This window comes from Micropterus salmoides, unplaced genomic scaffold, assembly GCF_014851395.1.
Source record: "Micropterus salmoides isolate LMB-PRFRI ecotype aquatic unplaced genomic scaffold, ASM1485139v1 Ms_hic_scaffold_3891, whole genome shotgun sequence".
Lineage (NCBI taxonomy): Eukaryota > Metazoa > Chordata > Actinopteri > Centrarchiformes > Centrarchidae > Micropterus > Micropterus salmoides.
This window is the reverse complement of record NW_024043252.1, coordinates 18,203-34,493: the sequence shown is the minus strand read 5'-3', so window position 1 is coordinate 34,493 and position 16,291 is coordinate 18,203. Positions and strand designations below refer to the sequence as shown.

General features: G+C 42.3%; 1 protein-coding gene across 1 annotated transcript in view; it reads left to right on the top strand.

The window, feature by feature from the left end:
- Positions 1–2,964: 2,964 nt before the first annotated feature.
- LOC119885056 (protein-methionine sulfoxide oxidase mical3a-like) overlaps positions 2,965–16,291 on the top strand; it is a gene marked incomplete at its 3' end in the record, with an annotated part of 31,523 nt that continues 18,196 nt past the window's right edge. Inside the window, exon 1 of the mRNA XM_038695307.1 lies at positions 2,965–3,139. The remainder of the gene's footprint in view (positions 3,140–16,291) is intronic.

The window sequence follows — 16,291 nt, the reverse complement described above, 5'->3', positions numbered from 1 at the left end:
ACGAGCACTGGTCCAGGCAGCATCTTGCAGTTGTGGGAAGTGGGGGGGGGGCACAGAAAGAGACGGGAAAGGGAGGGAGGAAAATAGAAAGCCTTTTGATTTCAGCTTGCGCCTGTCCTCTATCTGCACAGTCAGTGAGTGACTTTATCTTTATTGTCTCTCTTCATCTGTTTCATCATCATCAGGTGAATGAATGGAGATTTGATGCAGCTATTTTCATCTGTGTTTGATGTGTGTATGGCAGATGCCTTTGAAGATTCCTGGGATGACACATGTGTAATTCCTTGTTGTGCTGGCAACGTGTGCAGCCTGCCTCACCTTAGGTAGACAACTCTTTGTCTGCATGCTTGAGTCAGCTGGCTAATGACAATCTGTGTTAGTGACATAGACGTGGCAGGAAGCAAGGTGCTCACACAAATTAGAGGCGGTTTCATAATGTGGCGAAACGCTCACAGATGAATTGTGATCCAATCTCAGTTTCTTCTTGTCTTCCTTGCTGTTCCTCCCAGTCTTCCTTTGTCGCTCTCGCTCCTTTTCACACAGGCGGACGCGGCTGACATCCTGCGTCCCCTGTGTGTTTAATTATCAAATCTGTGCAATTCAACTAGGGCAGCTTGTCTGATTGGAGACCTCGTATGTGAATGTCCTGTGGTGGTGGAGACAGCGAGATTTCCTGGCTGCAGTCCTCTCACAGTCAAAATGTTGCTGTTTTTAATTACGTAGGCTTGAAGCTCATATTAGTATCACAATAACATGTGAGATGTGATGCAGCAATAATGTTTTTCAATTATGTCAGAAAGGGCTACATTTTTTTATGCATATGACCTTAAATGCAGAAATGCCTTTTCATCTTTCAACTCAGTGACTAAGTGACTAATGTGTTTAATAACAAGTTTTAAAATCATTATTTTGAGTTACAAATTCACTGTGTGCTACAGGAGGATGTGAGACGTTGCATTGTTTTTTACCACCCAAAGAGAAAGCATTATGTAACCCTCATAATAAGCAAGTCTGGAGCTATACTAATGACTATTTAATTTTCTACCAAAGACAGACATTGCCGTGAACGAGCATCACGTATTTGAAGTAAATAACATTCACTGCTGAACCAATCCTATAAAACCAATCCATAATAATCTGGCTAGTATCTGCAATCTCTTCTCTTATATAGGTTATAGCTCCATTAAATATCCCTGTTACCTGTCCCTACATACATGTATGTAGGCAGAACAGATGTGCTGAAGATATTTCCAGTCACTTGTCAAGTGATAAACGCTCTGTTGAAGGAACAAAAATGATGTTGTAGCACTGATGCATTCCACGTGGCTGAAGTTTCACACTGTCTTTGTGAGGGATTACAAATGCAATATGTCTGTGTGCTTTCAAAAAGCAGCCATGCAGGCCTATCTGTCTGGTGACAGGAAGGTGTCCGCCTTGCTGGATGCTCAAGAGGGAGAGACCCGACTAACGTGCAGCGAGCTGATAGTAGCAGTAGGGTTCCTCCTTCCAGCAAAGCCTGACAAGGGCTCAGCATAGCATTGTACTCAGTAATAATATAGATAAAAGACTATTTTTGATCAAATTGGATGAACTTTATCTTGAGTAGTCACATTTTGAGATTTCACTGTTTTTGCAGGCCTGTGATCCAGTTGTTGGCAGTGACGCAGTTGAAGCAGCAGTGACTTTGATAGTTGAGTGGGTTTTACCAAGGGCCTGCATGTCATTGACCTTTTCTTCTGAATCAGCCAAGACACTTAGGATAATCATTACAGTTTTAAATAGTTAATAGTCAGGATTGCTCGGCTGTTAATGTACCAATATGTTTTTGTAGTAAGAGTATAAGCCTTGGATTGTGTTGTGATTGAGGGGAGAAGAAAGCAGTGTATCAGTGATGCATATTTCTGTATGTGGGAAGCAGCCAAAGACTCACTATGCTGTTTTCCATGTGATGTCTTGCCATTTGAAAGCGATTGTTTGCAAACTCATAATTTTCCCAAGTTGTAATTTTAAGTGGTTTTCCACCAAGGCAAACTTCAGCCCGTCTAAAACCACAGCAGAATCCATGTCTATGCTTTGTTAGAAAACAAACAAATGGGCTTTGGAATTCAATGGGAATGATATTTTTCAAGATGCAATACAGTGGAAGTCTGTCTGCAAGTTTCTTCCTTAGAAACGCATTGATACTGAGGAAATAAAATTTCAATTCCAATTAAAATACTTTGCCTATCCTTTCTTTCCATGCTGCCTAGCCTAATTCTACAGAGGCCATGCCGGGTGCCACATAACTCTAATTTCAATACCAACATGAAGTTAAGTGATACATTAGTTTAAGTAAGCTCTTTTTTCATAAACTTATCAAAAAAGTGGAATTTGAGAATGATATCAACTTGATTGTTATCACTCATTGTTCCGTGGATAGATTATAAATAATTATAATTCAGCTTGTGTAAGGGCCACCAGTTGTTGACGTTTACCTGTCTAAAACGTCACACGTGAAGCTAAATATTTATTTAGGGTGCACAATCACACACGAGGTAGCAAGGACTAGGCTACTTTACAGTAAATAAGGATTTTAATGATTTATCCGCAGTACGGCTGTCATATAAAACCCGGTCCGCCTTCCCCTGTTGTGTAAACCAGTTCTAATGTTTCTGACACCATGTGAAGGCAGCAGTACTGCCGCGTCACGTTGGAAGAGACCAATCGGATTAAACTGAGTTAAAACACGCAGGCTCACTCCAAGGAGCAGTGGGGGTTTCTCACCTCAAATGTTCAGATACTTTCTAGCATAACGCAGTTTCGTCTCAATAAGCCCACTTATGTTCTGCTGTAATCATTTGTTAGCACGGAGCACAGTGAAAATAATACGCTGACGATGTTTTGGGAATGTGTTGTTATTTATAGACTTGCTCCCCCCCCCCTCCTTGTCGTCGTTATGGTTTCGACCGATCCCTCTCTGTCAGTTTCAAGTTGCGCCTTCTCCTCTGCTGTAAGGCTGTCTGCTCTGGCCTGAACAAGCATCGCCCACTTAAATAATACACCAAATACTGTGGATTTTACCGCGAAATCTGGATCTGCACACGGACATGGATTCACCCTCGCCATATACGAGTGGATTATAAACACGCGGGATTCAAAGGTAATGTCCCTCCCGGTCGCTTGACAAACACGGTGTAATTTCGTTACCCTGGGATCCGCGGACTGCACCTCTGCACGTTTGGGAATGTCACGGTCCGGCGGTTTTAATAGAGCAGCTAACGATTTAACTGCGCGGTCCTGTAATAAATCCCACGTTTGTATCTGCATGGTACACGCGCACTGCTGTAATGGTACATTAGTGGTCATCTGCCAACCCCGATTTTAATTCATTGTAGCTATCAGCCTACAGATCTGAAGGGATAGCCTGTGGAATGTGGTGGCGATATTCACTCCCAATCACTTGTGTTGAAATGTCCTTATCTTGGACGAAATGATGCAGTCTAAAAGCTGTCCTTATTTTTGTTTATTGAAATGGCAAGGGCACCTTATAATACAGATATGCCTTTTTCACGTCAACAGCTTGACACCTGAGTATGTGAAGAGGCTGGAGGACTTTTGACAGGTTTTTTTGTAATTACAGTCACAGCTGAACTGGAAAAAGAAGCAAGTAAAGGATAATAGATGCTTGTATATGCCCTGTACCTGCTGTAAGCAATGCAACATGTACTGACCAAGGCTACCTGTGTGACCATGACAGTGAAGAGAAACATGACCAGTCTTTAGCAGCTCGTTTTCTTGCACTTACAGTCACAAACTGAATTAAATTTATGGGCAAGGCAGGCAAGCAAGCAGGTGGCTGGTGATGATGTTGTGGTTGAGTTTTTTGGGGGGGGTAAACTGTTGTGTCCACAACACAGACCAACACTTGATTTGTGCCCAGAGGTCTTTCATGTTGTATGTAGGCATCATGTCAAGTCCCTCAAATACTGTTACTGATGCATGATGTTATTTAATGCATCAGTAACAATAGTAACAGTAATAACAATACCATATATTAGTCCAGCTGACCCAGATTGGTCCATACATCAACACAAAGCAACAAGAGTCAGTCTGTGGCTAAATGGAGCGGCGGGGACCTGACAGGCGCCTTGACAAATGCTCTTATCCTATCTCAGTGGGGGGACAGAGCATTTGTTCTATTGATCAGTGATACTGACCTTTGTTGCATTCTGTCAGCCTCGTTTTTAGGCTGTAGCAACTTCATCGCTAGACTTGGGACATCTTCTCTGAGGTCAGAGAGTGTTAATCTGGATGTGCAAGCTCCGTTTAGCAGCGTGTGTTATCATAACTCACTGTTTTCCCTCCGAAGAGATCAGGATGTGGAGCAGAGAAGCAGGAGGATGTTTGCTTTTTGGCTGGCTCAGTGCAAGGAAGAACTGGAGAGGGCTGTAGTCTGGCTTTCTGGAGAGGAGCTGGGTCAGACTTTTATAAGTAACCTCTGGCGTGCAGCGTCCTCTGCCACACTGGTTGTTAACTTCGATGCAAAGATAGTTTTGCATCATTCTGACATTACAGTTTTATTTATATATAATTGTTTTTGTCCCCCCGCACAAAAACAGACATAGCTGCAGCTCTAGATGCTGCAATTAATCCATAATAAAGAATTTATCCTGTTTGAAGATGAGTCATGTTGCGGAGGCAAAACACCATTAAAATGCCCTTTCCTTGTGGTATGACTCACGCATAGGGCTGGGGATATGGCCATAAATGTTATCAGGATAAAACATTTCATACTAGCCGATGTTGATAATGATCACGATAAATGTCAAATCATTATTTCTTTCAAGTTTAAAGGCTGATTTTTTGCTCCTGAGTGAAAGTTAAAGAAGCCAAAGGGTTACTTGTGGTCAGAAATGAATTAAATTGAACATTTATTGAACATTTGTTAGATTTATATCGAGTGAAATAATTTTATCGCCCAGCCCTACTCATGCTAAATACTCAGAAGCTACCCAGGATAAAATGAATGAGGCTGATTTGAGCACATTTTATCAATACCGTCTATACCATGCGCTGCATCCGTGGAAGGTAGTTGAGGATGTGTAGAGGGAAAAGTGAAGCGGAGTCACTCTGACCTCACAGGGAGAGAGCGAGTTCCTGCCTGGCTCTGACCCCCACTTCTCACGACCTTACAAAGTACTATGGATTTGGAAACGCACTGCTAGATGAAAGGGCAGATTGAAGGAAGTCCTCTGAAGGCAGCTCCTGCTGTGTCATGAGTGGCTGGATGTAACCCAACTGTCAGGATTTTGCCAAGAGGTCTGTTACTGTGGTTGAATCATCAGAAGCTCGCCGTCAAGCCAACATGTGTACTGTAGCAGGGCTTGCCGCCAGTAAGTCCTTAAAAGGCGAGATGTAACTAGAGGCTGATGCCATGTTGTTAACATTTTTAGGGTTATGTTCTACACCAATCACTTAGTGTAAGGAAATTAGTGTACTGAAGGACAATTACCGTGTTACTCCTTTAACTGTGTCCTTTACTGAATGAGGTCAGTATTCTTAAGTGTTGAGTCAGACAGACACTGTAAAACCAAGAAGCCATTAAGATACTGCCAAGGGTTTTATGTTACTGTTTTCGGAATTAAATATATCTGAAAGTTCAGAAGTATAAACTCAAGACCTATGTGAAGATATAATTCACATTACTGAAGTTTTTGAGCTCCTGTATGGGCATGTGAGATGGTTGATGAATTGTTACCTCCTTCCTCAATACATCTTTAACTTAAAAACATGGAATCATACAGCTCACATTTGGAGGACTAACAGCCAAGCCACTGGTTGAAATTGTGTGACTACTAAGTATGGCCCCAGTCCATTTGCTTTGGTAATTTCTCACAGCTTCGGATTAAAGACTTACTTCTTGGCCACATCTTCCACCTTGCAGGTCCGAAGTAAGTAGGCCAGTAGGCCTGTGAGAGATGCATTCCTGAGGCCAGGCCAATGAGACTGTTTACATTCTGCCAGTCTGCTGACCCTTGAACACTATAGCAGAGCTGCTCAATCTTACCTTTCCCACTGTGTGTGTGATTAATGATTCTGATTGTCAAAGACTACATTTATTTAAAACACAGGTGTGCAGAGGACTGTAATACAAAGTTGCAGTTTTTCCTGTGTGGCTTTAATATAGTGTTGTAGAGGCTCACATGGTGTCTATATGACTCATGAAAGGCATCTTGTACGTGCCATTTGTCACGTTTCAAATCATTCCAATCAAAGTTCCAATGAACACTTATCCCAATTATCGAAGGTTTATGGTCTTGTTAAATGGAACTTGCTTTATTGCAATCTATTACTCATGGATGTCTGATTAAGAAAACTTGCATAGACTTCACTTGGTAAAAAACTTGGTAGCCTATTATGTTACAAGTCGTGAACATGCTGGATGGTCATGATGCTGGCTCAACATTGTGATGTCTATCAGCCATAGTTGCACCTAAACCTAACCATTTTTTCCTTAAACACTGGCTACTCAAATAATTATAACTCAAATAAAACTTTGGTTACGTGACTTTGTCTAAACCATGTCTCCAATAGATGAGAGCACCGACAACCAGGCTGCTGTTGCCTGATAAACGTAGGCCTTACTGTAACTCGTCAGGTCTTATTCTGACACATCTTTATTTTCTGAAACCTACATAACAGCTTGTCCTTTTCAGCTATAAGGATTCAGGAAGCATCCAACAGCTGCTCAGCCTATAGCCGTTAACCTTCCTCTCAGGCGCTTTCACTCCAGTAAACCGTTCATCCCTCTAGAGACCACATCATATTTCACATTCACTTGGTTCTATGTGGAGGAGCCGCGGGGCCTTGTTATCTGCCTATCTGGACAAGAGGCGAATTCTTCTCTGGCAGCCCTCGTGGAGAAACAAGCCCACTAAATGTTCTTTCCCCAGAAGAGAGTGAATAAACCTACATGGGTCTGTCCTGGTCTTTTATTCACCAGAGTGGCGCTGGAGGGGTGTCTGTGGGTTGCCAGCGTTGACCATAGTTGCCCTTTTACCCCGTGGCTTTAACAACATCTCATTGAAGCACACGTTCAGTGCGCTTTCAAATTGACTGCACTTCCTTAGGGCTGGGCGATATGGCCTAAAGATAAAATCTTCCATGATTTACGATTTTAATCCTTAAAAAAAAGTTACAAAAGACAAAGGAACTATTCAGGTATATTTTTGTTAGTTGTTTGGGTGCAGACACTTTGCAGAGTCCAATCATCTGTAATAAAATGCAGCATCAAACTCGTGATTGACTCGGGGTAAGGGAAACTTCAGCAAGCTGTCAAGGATCATGGGCAAAACAATAGTTTTTTTGCCATTATTGCCACCATTATTAGCTCAAGCCTATGTTTTGCTCTGCATAAATTAGCCAGACATGTCCTCTGCTCATAGACAAATGACATATTTAAATACTTTTTCTTACTTACCATTGGTTTAAGTGACTGCATCTCCTGACAGAACACCACGGTTGAATTTAAGTGTTACGTAACGAGTTGTTGTCAACTCGAATAACTTTGACTTCATCTGTCTCTCCTCTGCTCCGCTCTGTGTGCCCACACAGAGTCATGCTGCTGCTTTCAGCTGTTGTTCAATCACTGAGTTTAAATACACTTTACAAACAGTGGAAAGTATTGGAATTACCCAAGTTAAAGTGAAAATCTATTTTTTTTAACTAAACCATAAATTTAAATTAATTGAAAATTAGGGCTGGGCAATAAAACGATAATGATAATTATTGCAATATAATTAATAACAATATAACAAGTGTTCAATATATTGCCAAATATTTGATTTAATTCATTAGAATCACAAACAAATTAGCACTTAATTTTTCTGTTTAGATGTTTATTTTGTTGAGGAAAAGGGACTGAAAAATAGAGCTAAAAATCAAATTTTTTCATCAAGTGTTTGTCTGTATAGTATAGTATAAAGTATAGTTTAACCATCTGGCCGTTCAATTTTCATTCTGGGGCAAAAATTAGCCTTTAATCCTGAAAAATAATGATTTGACATTTATCAAGATAATTATCGAATGATATGAAATGTTTTTATCGTTACAACATTTTTGGCCGTAATAAAATGATTATTGTGCCGTGTGCCGTTTTGCAATGACACTCATTTTGTTATAAATCCAGTGCACCCTCTCTGTTACAGTGGCGGCCCCGCCCCTCCCTAAAAGTCCACACTCCCTCTCAGCCAGTTACATGCTTAGTTCAGCTCAAGCCAAGATGACGGGGTTGTAACTGCTACAACTTGCTATTCATCTGTATAACCCTACAGAATTTTAAGTTACAGTTCATAAGTTTGCCTAGCGGTAAGTGGACTTTTAAACCCCTACTCATGGCTTAAAAATTATTTATACTTATACTAAACCAGGTGTGTTAAGCCTTGCTTTACTAGTAAAGCTAGTACGTTACCGGATTTATAGTTTTCTTACTTGCTTTTGGTTTAAGAAACTGCACCTCCTGACAGAACACCACGGTTGAATTTCAGCGTAATCAACGTAACAAGTTGTCGTCAACTCGAGGAGGTCACTTGTCACCTGCTCTGCTCCACTCTGTGAACCACACACACACACACACACACACACACACACACACACACACACAGACCCTCCGAAGCAGTCAACTTGGGGAAACACTGCGTTGCTGTCATCCTCTTGCTCTGTATGATACTGTTTAAAGTTAATAATTTTCAATTATTATTTCTTATTTTAAAGTCCAATAAATGCATAGTTATTCCTAAATCAATTAGTACTTTAGTGTTAATAGTCGTGATTTCAATTATGACCAAAATAATTATGATAATGATTTTTGCCATAATTGAGCAGCCCTACTCCCAACACCTCTAGAGCTGACGCAGATTATTGTGTTGGTTTAACCTGTATAACAAGAAAAGAAAAATAAAAGTACAGAGCGATTGCTTGACGAACTGCAGTTCATCTTTCTGATGAGTATTTCTGGCAGTGTCCCTGGCCATAGTAGGGTTGCCCAGGCTGCATGGTACCAAACCTGATAAAGTGTTTGCTTTTACAATTCAGGCTAAAAGCGTTATGTCCAAATGGAGACAAGGTAGGCGTGCACCAAGAAAATCTTTGAAAGTTTCTAAGGCATAGGAAATAAGGCGCAAAATGTTTTTGAAAAAGAGTGTTTTGTTTAAATTAAATGTAGCTCTGACTAGTCAGTTGGATCTATGATAGCAAAATAAACTTTACCTACAGCCATTTTTAAAGCTTGTGACTTCCCAGTGTGACTCCTCACATTGGAATTAATTCATTGGGACTCTGCTTCTATGGTGTGTCTCCTCCCCCTCCTTTCCAGTTAATCCATTCCCACTCCGTCACTTCTGTTTATTTATTGAATCATGACTTATAGCCAAGCACTAAAGTTTTCATCCACTGTTTAAAATGTAATCTGTGCTGCACCTGTCAAACACTTGATCAAACTACCGCCTGCATCTTGTAGTATGTGACGGGGATTAGAGTGTAATTTGTGAGGAATCTGTTTTCCATGCTTTCTTCTGTAAAGCTATCATCATGCTTCATGGCTCTGTGTGGGTGTTCAGTTACCTTCCTACTGGATCAGCCTGCAGCTCTGCACAGTTCACACACGAAGGCCGACCTTCCTCTGCTCCTGGGTGTGCTGGACGATTTAGTGGAACTGGCACGGGGGAGATGAAATGATTGAGCAACGTGAAGCTGGGAAGAAAGCCACTCTTACATATTCTCTCTCTGCTGTCTGTTTGATGTGCATATGTGTGCTATCTAGACTTTATTTAACTACTTTACATTGGGCATTTTTTTCTCGTGGGTTTGACTTGCAGATGGGGAAACAAGCTTTTTGGAGTTTTCTCAGGTATTCATAGCTTAAAAACAGGTGTGTCTTACTTAATATTTAACAGAAGTGTAACCTTTTTTCCCTCTTAAAAGAAATACTATGCATTACTATTTTAAATCATTGCTTAGTAATGCCACTAAACAGCGAATTAAAGAGTTGGTCAAATGCAGCAGTAATGTAAGTGATATTTCTGTTTCCGCCCGAGCGAAAGCCAACACTGTGTTTATGCACTCACTGGCTAAACCTCAAATACCAAGCAGGGTAGGTCTTGGCTCAGCTGATATCTGCATATCTGCTCTCCACAGTCCTCAGTTTACAGTCGACCTATTAGGTATCCTGGTGTTCACTGTAGTAGTATATTCAGTGAGAATATAACCTAGTTCTCAAGTTTAACTGGGGCCCTCAGGATCGCTTGCTCCCTGGAGAAAGGTCAGTGCATCTGCAGGTCTGGGTAGGGGTGTTGTCCAGTCAGTGTTGGTACAGAGAGGGTCAGTAGCTCATTCTGCTGATTCCCTCATTTTACAATCCCCACACGTCCCGCAACTTGTTTACCATCTGAGCTGCTCACAGCCGCACGCCCACGCACTGAGATTAGAGAAAGCAAACGTGGGTATGGCAGGATTACGGCTTGTGCCGGCTCTGTGTCACTGTGTCCCATCAGGGCTTTGCAAGCAGCCATTGGTTTCTTTGGTCTTCTCAGATGATATTGATCATAAAAGGATTTCAAATGAGGCACTGATGTTGGTAAATCTGGAAAGAATAAATTGAAAAGGTCCAGGTCGAAGTGGCAGACTACACCTATGATATTGTTGTTTTTGTAATGCATTTTCCTCAATTAAATAATTTTTATTGCCTATTTGGATTAACATTTAACATCAGGATATAGCAGCTGTTTTCTATTGTTTCTGTCTTTTCTGCATGTTGACATTGGCTAACACCTTGTGTGTGAATATCCCGCACCCATAAATCAATAATATCATAACTACAAAATTTCACCCTCTAAGTGCAGTCAACCCTGGCAAGAAATCACACAATGCCAGTAGCAGGAATATCATTTTGCATTCTTCCTTTGCTAATTTCCAGCCTGCCTGGGTGGATTCAGCAGCCCTCCACAAAGAAGTGGAATTCTGGCTGTTTGCGTAGCCTCCCAGAAGCTTAACTATTAGCTTTGTAATTAATATGGGGAAGAAATGAGAGCGACAGAGTTGTACTGTAGTTTCCCATGGCCTGCCAGAATAAGAAATGCCACGGGTTAGCCTTTGTGTATTAAATGTGTGATCTAGTTATGAGGCCTCGAAGGCTACTTTTTATGTCTAGGCACAGCGGTTTATATTCCTGCCCATCATCCTTCATGTCTGAACACACAGAGAGAGAAAAGGATCAAGTTAAGATGTTTGGCTTGTCAGGAAATAAATTGATCCACTCTGATTGGCGTATATGATAATGTTGGATGTACTTTAAGCCTAATTCCTATCCATCTTTTGATTATTCAGATTTACAATTTACATCTGATGTCTCTTGTGTTACATAAAAACACCAGTTGAACTGGTCCTGTAGGCAGTCGGAGGCATCCTCTGCTTCTCTCCTGAATGCCTCCATTCCACAACAGTCATGACTAAGCTCTGGAGGCTAGTCTGTGGTGACTGTGTTTGTCTACTGCTCTCAGGTTACACTTCCTAGTTCGCTGGAAGGGATGGATCTGAGTATGTGAGTATCATGCCTCTGTGTCACTACGCACACTGGTGTGAAATATACAAATGAGGAGATAAGCAAATGGTAAAATCCATGAAGATTTTTTATGAGCAGTGCCATTAATAGCTGTGCTTTACAGTGTTGTTTTTGCATTTTTTCCTCCATCCCTCTTGTGGTTTATGACTGCATAGCTGCGGTGGCTGCTGAACTCTTGTTACGAAAGGCATGAAGGTGGGAGAAGTGGCATTCGAGTTGGGATTTGAGAGGTTTCCTAAATCAAATAGCTGCGGCAAGTGCTGGCAGGCAGCTCTAATCGACCATGTTTGACACCCATGAGCGAGCAGTCTGGGCACAGGCTCAGACTCTCCCAAAGCTGTGTAGTGGACCTAAATTTATTAGTTATGCATTTTAATAAATTTATGAGAATTGATACCCAATTATGAATTATTATTCATAAAATCAGAATTTCCTCGTAAAGGGCACCACCGGAGTTGTTATAATCCTAGAGTCTCCGGACCTCTAGGTAGTTTTGAATAATTATACAATTATTACTAGTGATCAGTTAGTTAATAATCGCTCAATTATCTTAAATCAGTCAGTCAGTCAGTCTCATATCTAAAGGGTAAATTCTCTTGGCAGGAACTATAAATAGGCAACACACACAGCTCTTGATTATATTACAGTGAATTTATTCTCTAACTAAGGTGATAAAAGATGGTTGGATACAGGGAACATAAACATTTGCTGAACAATGAGCCTGGAGGTTCGATTGTGGGAAGCATTCGACTCATACGGCATAGAAGAGCTACTGAAAGTAAACTAATGCTATAATTTAGGAGTTAAAATGGACATCTGATCACAGGACGTGTGTTAAGTCTTACTGCTTGTCGACAGCCTGCTTTTGGCCTGTTGCACGGGTCCCACGCTAGCTGCCGATCCTGGCTTTTTGCTAGGGATTGTCCGGGGTTCTCCGTGTCTGATTGAAAATGCCTCCTCCGTCTGGCAATTCGGCTGTTTGCAGGTTTCCTTGGTTGTAGCTGGCGAGACCACGTGGCTTGGTCTGACCTCGGTGAAGTTGGCTCGACGAAAAAGGCTTAAAATGGAACTTGGTCGTTCCTGAATTAGTCCAGTGTAACTTAACGGACTCATAACTTTAACAAACAAAAGAAATAAAGAAAATAAAACAAACTGAAGGCAGATCGATGTCGCGGCACTTCAGGTGTGTAGCTTCAGCGAACAAAGGCCTGTTTGTTTCGCTGGCCGAGTCTGGGCGTGTTGCCTGGCGAGGCACGCCACGCGCGTGCCGAAGCATCCAGAGGGCAGAGTGGAAGAGCGAGAGAGGGAAGAGACTAAGAGTCTAGAGACTGGCGAGCAGGTCGCGTGTCGCTCTTTTGTTGTCTGGGGCGTGGTTCCCCAGGGGGCGTCTCAGGTTTCCCAGGGACTGCCTTTCCAAACTTAATGTCTAAAGAAAAGAAATCTATTTGCACGTATTATAATCAAATATTTTCCACAATCGAACCTCAATGGTTGAACGGTTGTACTGTTCTAGGCATTTGGTAACAGGAAACAATTGTCACATTATTGGTCAGGATTTTTATACATTTAACCGCATTTCCGACGAGGGCATGTAATACTTATTTCGTCCACTTGGGGGAGCTCAGGTTACATGAGGAAAGCTTGGATTAAATCAAAGATCGTCTCTCCTTAGGAACCGGGGAATATTGTTGATTCATCCTTAAATTCAAGCTGGCGATTAAGAGTATAGTAAAACATTTCTTTGTCATCATTTCTAAAGGGATTTTGTAAGAAAGTATTATGAACAAGCATTGATTACATCAGATGAAGGAGTGTCTTGCTGAAAATAAAAACATTGCACAAGTAACTTCTTTTCAGCACTAATATCAACAACAGATAGCAACAACAGTTAACATAACTACTCAAATAGAGGCAAACATATTCAGGTAACTAAAGATTTAATTAAATTTAATTAGATGCTTTGAGTCTTTTGGAGAATGCAGTCCTTTGTCATCCAAAGTTCAGTGTCTGGAACATGTCACACTTAGGTGAGACAAGGAGTATCCTTTTGATGTGGTAATAAAACAAAGAATAAGGTCAGTTTCCACGGAAACGTGTGTGGTGGGGTAAGTTTTGATAGGCTGTTCAGGGAGATGCCAATGGCTGGCTCGTGTCCCTTTGTCAGTTTAACAGTCAGGCCCCGCGTTATCAGCTTCGGAATCAAAATGGTGCCAGTTTTATGGTCGGGCTAGCACTTAGAGAAAGCAACTTTGACCCCTCCCCATCTTCTCTGGGGAGGAGAAAGGAATTTAGGGTAGCTCCACATTTATTCAATATAAAATGCACAAATCCACATCGTTGTTCACTACAGTCCCCCCTTCGGCCAAAATGTTCCCTCCGATAGGTAACGTTTTGGACGCAATGAGAAACAACATGTGTGGTTTGTCAGGTGCAGGTCGACTTTGTCAGGAGCTGATGATGCTGGCGAGCTGCTGGTCAGGTACTGAGCTGCTGGTCAGGTACTGATGATGCTGGTGAGGTGGAAGGAGTCAAGCAGAGCAGGTGGCAAAACACAACATCTGTGATCAGGTTGATGTCCTTCTAAGGCTACTAATTCTGCTAGTCACTTAGGGTAACCCCAATTAGCTAGTCTGAAAGTAGCAGGTGCCTGCTGTGTTACTTAATCACCTGAAACAAAGTAAAGCGGAAAATTAATTTGGGAAGCAAAACAAATATCTTAACAAATGACAAGTCGTGTGTGAGCATGACCAACATTATTTTTCTCAGAAATTCATGATATTCAGAACCATAAGCTGCAGTGAGCTTGAGGTTTGTTTAGGCTAACAGTCTAGTCTGAGGGTCTTAGCCCTTTCAAAACAAATTTTATAAAAGAAGCGGCTTTTAGTCCTGAGAGGAACTGTTCTGAGTGGTTTCTATTTCTGCAGTTGCTGCAAGATGTCTGCTCTGGAGCAGGTATTCTTAATTGGTTAAGGAGCAATAAATTTAGACAGTAACCCCACTTGTGACTAAGTGGTCAGGTTGAGAGCGGCTCCACCTGGTGGGTGGAAATTTTTGGAAATTCTAATTTAATTGGTTAAAGACCTCCACTGGTAATTTAGTGGGAGGTTTAAATTGCAACAGGGAGACACAGAATAGTGGCTAGAGCTGTGGGTGCGGACCGAAGTAAAAGATACCTGGCTTCCAAGTTCTGTTTTACAAGGCACGCACGCGAACTCTAATGACCTTTTAACCACTAGCAGCTATCGTCCCTAATTGAGGATTTCTGTTAATTATTAATTTATTAGGACGTTATCGTCCCGACAAGTCCCATGGGATTTTTGTGAAGCTTAGTTCGGTCCAGACAGGTAATGTTTGTCTGTGACCACAGAAGGATCGGTCCAGTGGGGAGAGAACTTGTGTGCAAGTCTTCCTGTTCTCTGGCCGTCCTGTTTCCTTAGTGGAGCAGAGATGTGATGACACACTCTGTCCCCCCTTCGGAGCTTGTTTTGAGACGCATTTTGGTCGTTATAGACTTTGCATCTTTGTGTGCTGTCTAAATTATTTTGCCTGCGAGGAAATGTTTATTTCCTCTGGCTGGTTCAGTTAGGGGTTCCTCCTGTCAAATTGTGTCTTTGACAAGGGAAAAGAAATGCCTCTCCGTTGTAAGGAGGCTCTGTGTGACGGTTTTGCTGGTTGAGACTGGCAGCAAACCTTACAGGTTTTGATGTAGTCTGCTACATCTTTTTGCATGTTTGGCCAATATGCTACTTGTTTTAGTGCATTGTGGTTGCACTGAACCCTTTGTGGCTTTTGTAAGGTGAGTCATGGGCGTGCATGAGCATCACCCCCCTGTGGCTCTGAGGCACCACGAACGCAGGTGAAGTGCGGGCGTCTGAGACATACGAGAGAATGCCCGTGACGACACGCAAAGAAGAGCGCACCAGGTAAAGGTGTTTCAAGCCAGGGATGGAATCAAGCTCAGTGTTGGAGACAGGCTCTGCGTCAGAAAGGCAGAGGAGCATTTTGCTAATGGCGGGATCAAGAGTTTGAAGCCGAATTAGGTCAGAGTCACCAAGAGAGTCAGGGATTGAGATTTGTGGCGCAGGGGCGGCTGTCACAGACAAGCCTGCTGCCTGGGCTCTGGTGGCATCGCAAGTCATAAGGGCGGGATGGGTGGGGAGCAAATCCGCTTGGGAGTGCTGGGGTGTGTCTTTAACAGCACCCTGTTTGCCTAGTGCTGTAAACTTGGTGTCAAGTTCAGCTGTAGGATGAATATATGTGGTGTCTGACCCCCCTCTCATGCCTTTATGTAAAGTCATGGAGGATGGCTCTGGTGAAGTGTTGACAGGGAAGGCGGTGACAGTTTGTGCACCCATCTGTCTGTCATTGGTCATGTTGCCTGTGGGAACAGAGTCGCTGGTAAGCGGCAAAAAGAAAGGCTGACAGTAGCCTTTGAAGGCTCAGTGTGAATCACTTCCTTAGAGAGGTCAGGAGGCAAGGAAGAAGGCATGTGCCCCATCTCTGGAGTCTTGAGCTCACAGTCATGAGTGTCGGTGCTGATCGGCCAATCCAGTGGAGTGGTTTTGGGGATCAGTGCGTCATTTGAGGTGGTAACTAAAGCACAGAGGCGGGTTTCTCGTTCTGTGATGTATTCAGACAGTGAGATAGGCAGGGGTCGTTTCACCTGTGCCCAGATCGTCAAGTTCTGAAAGTCAA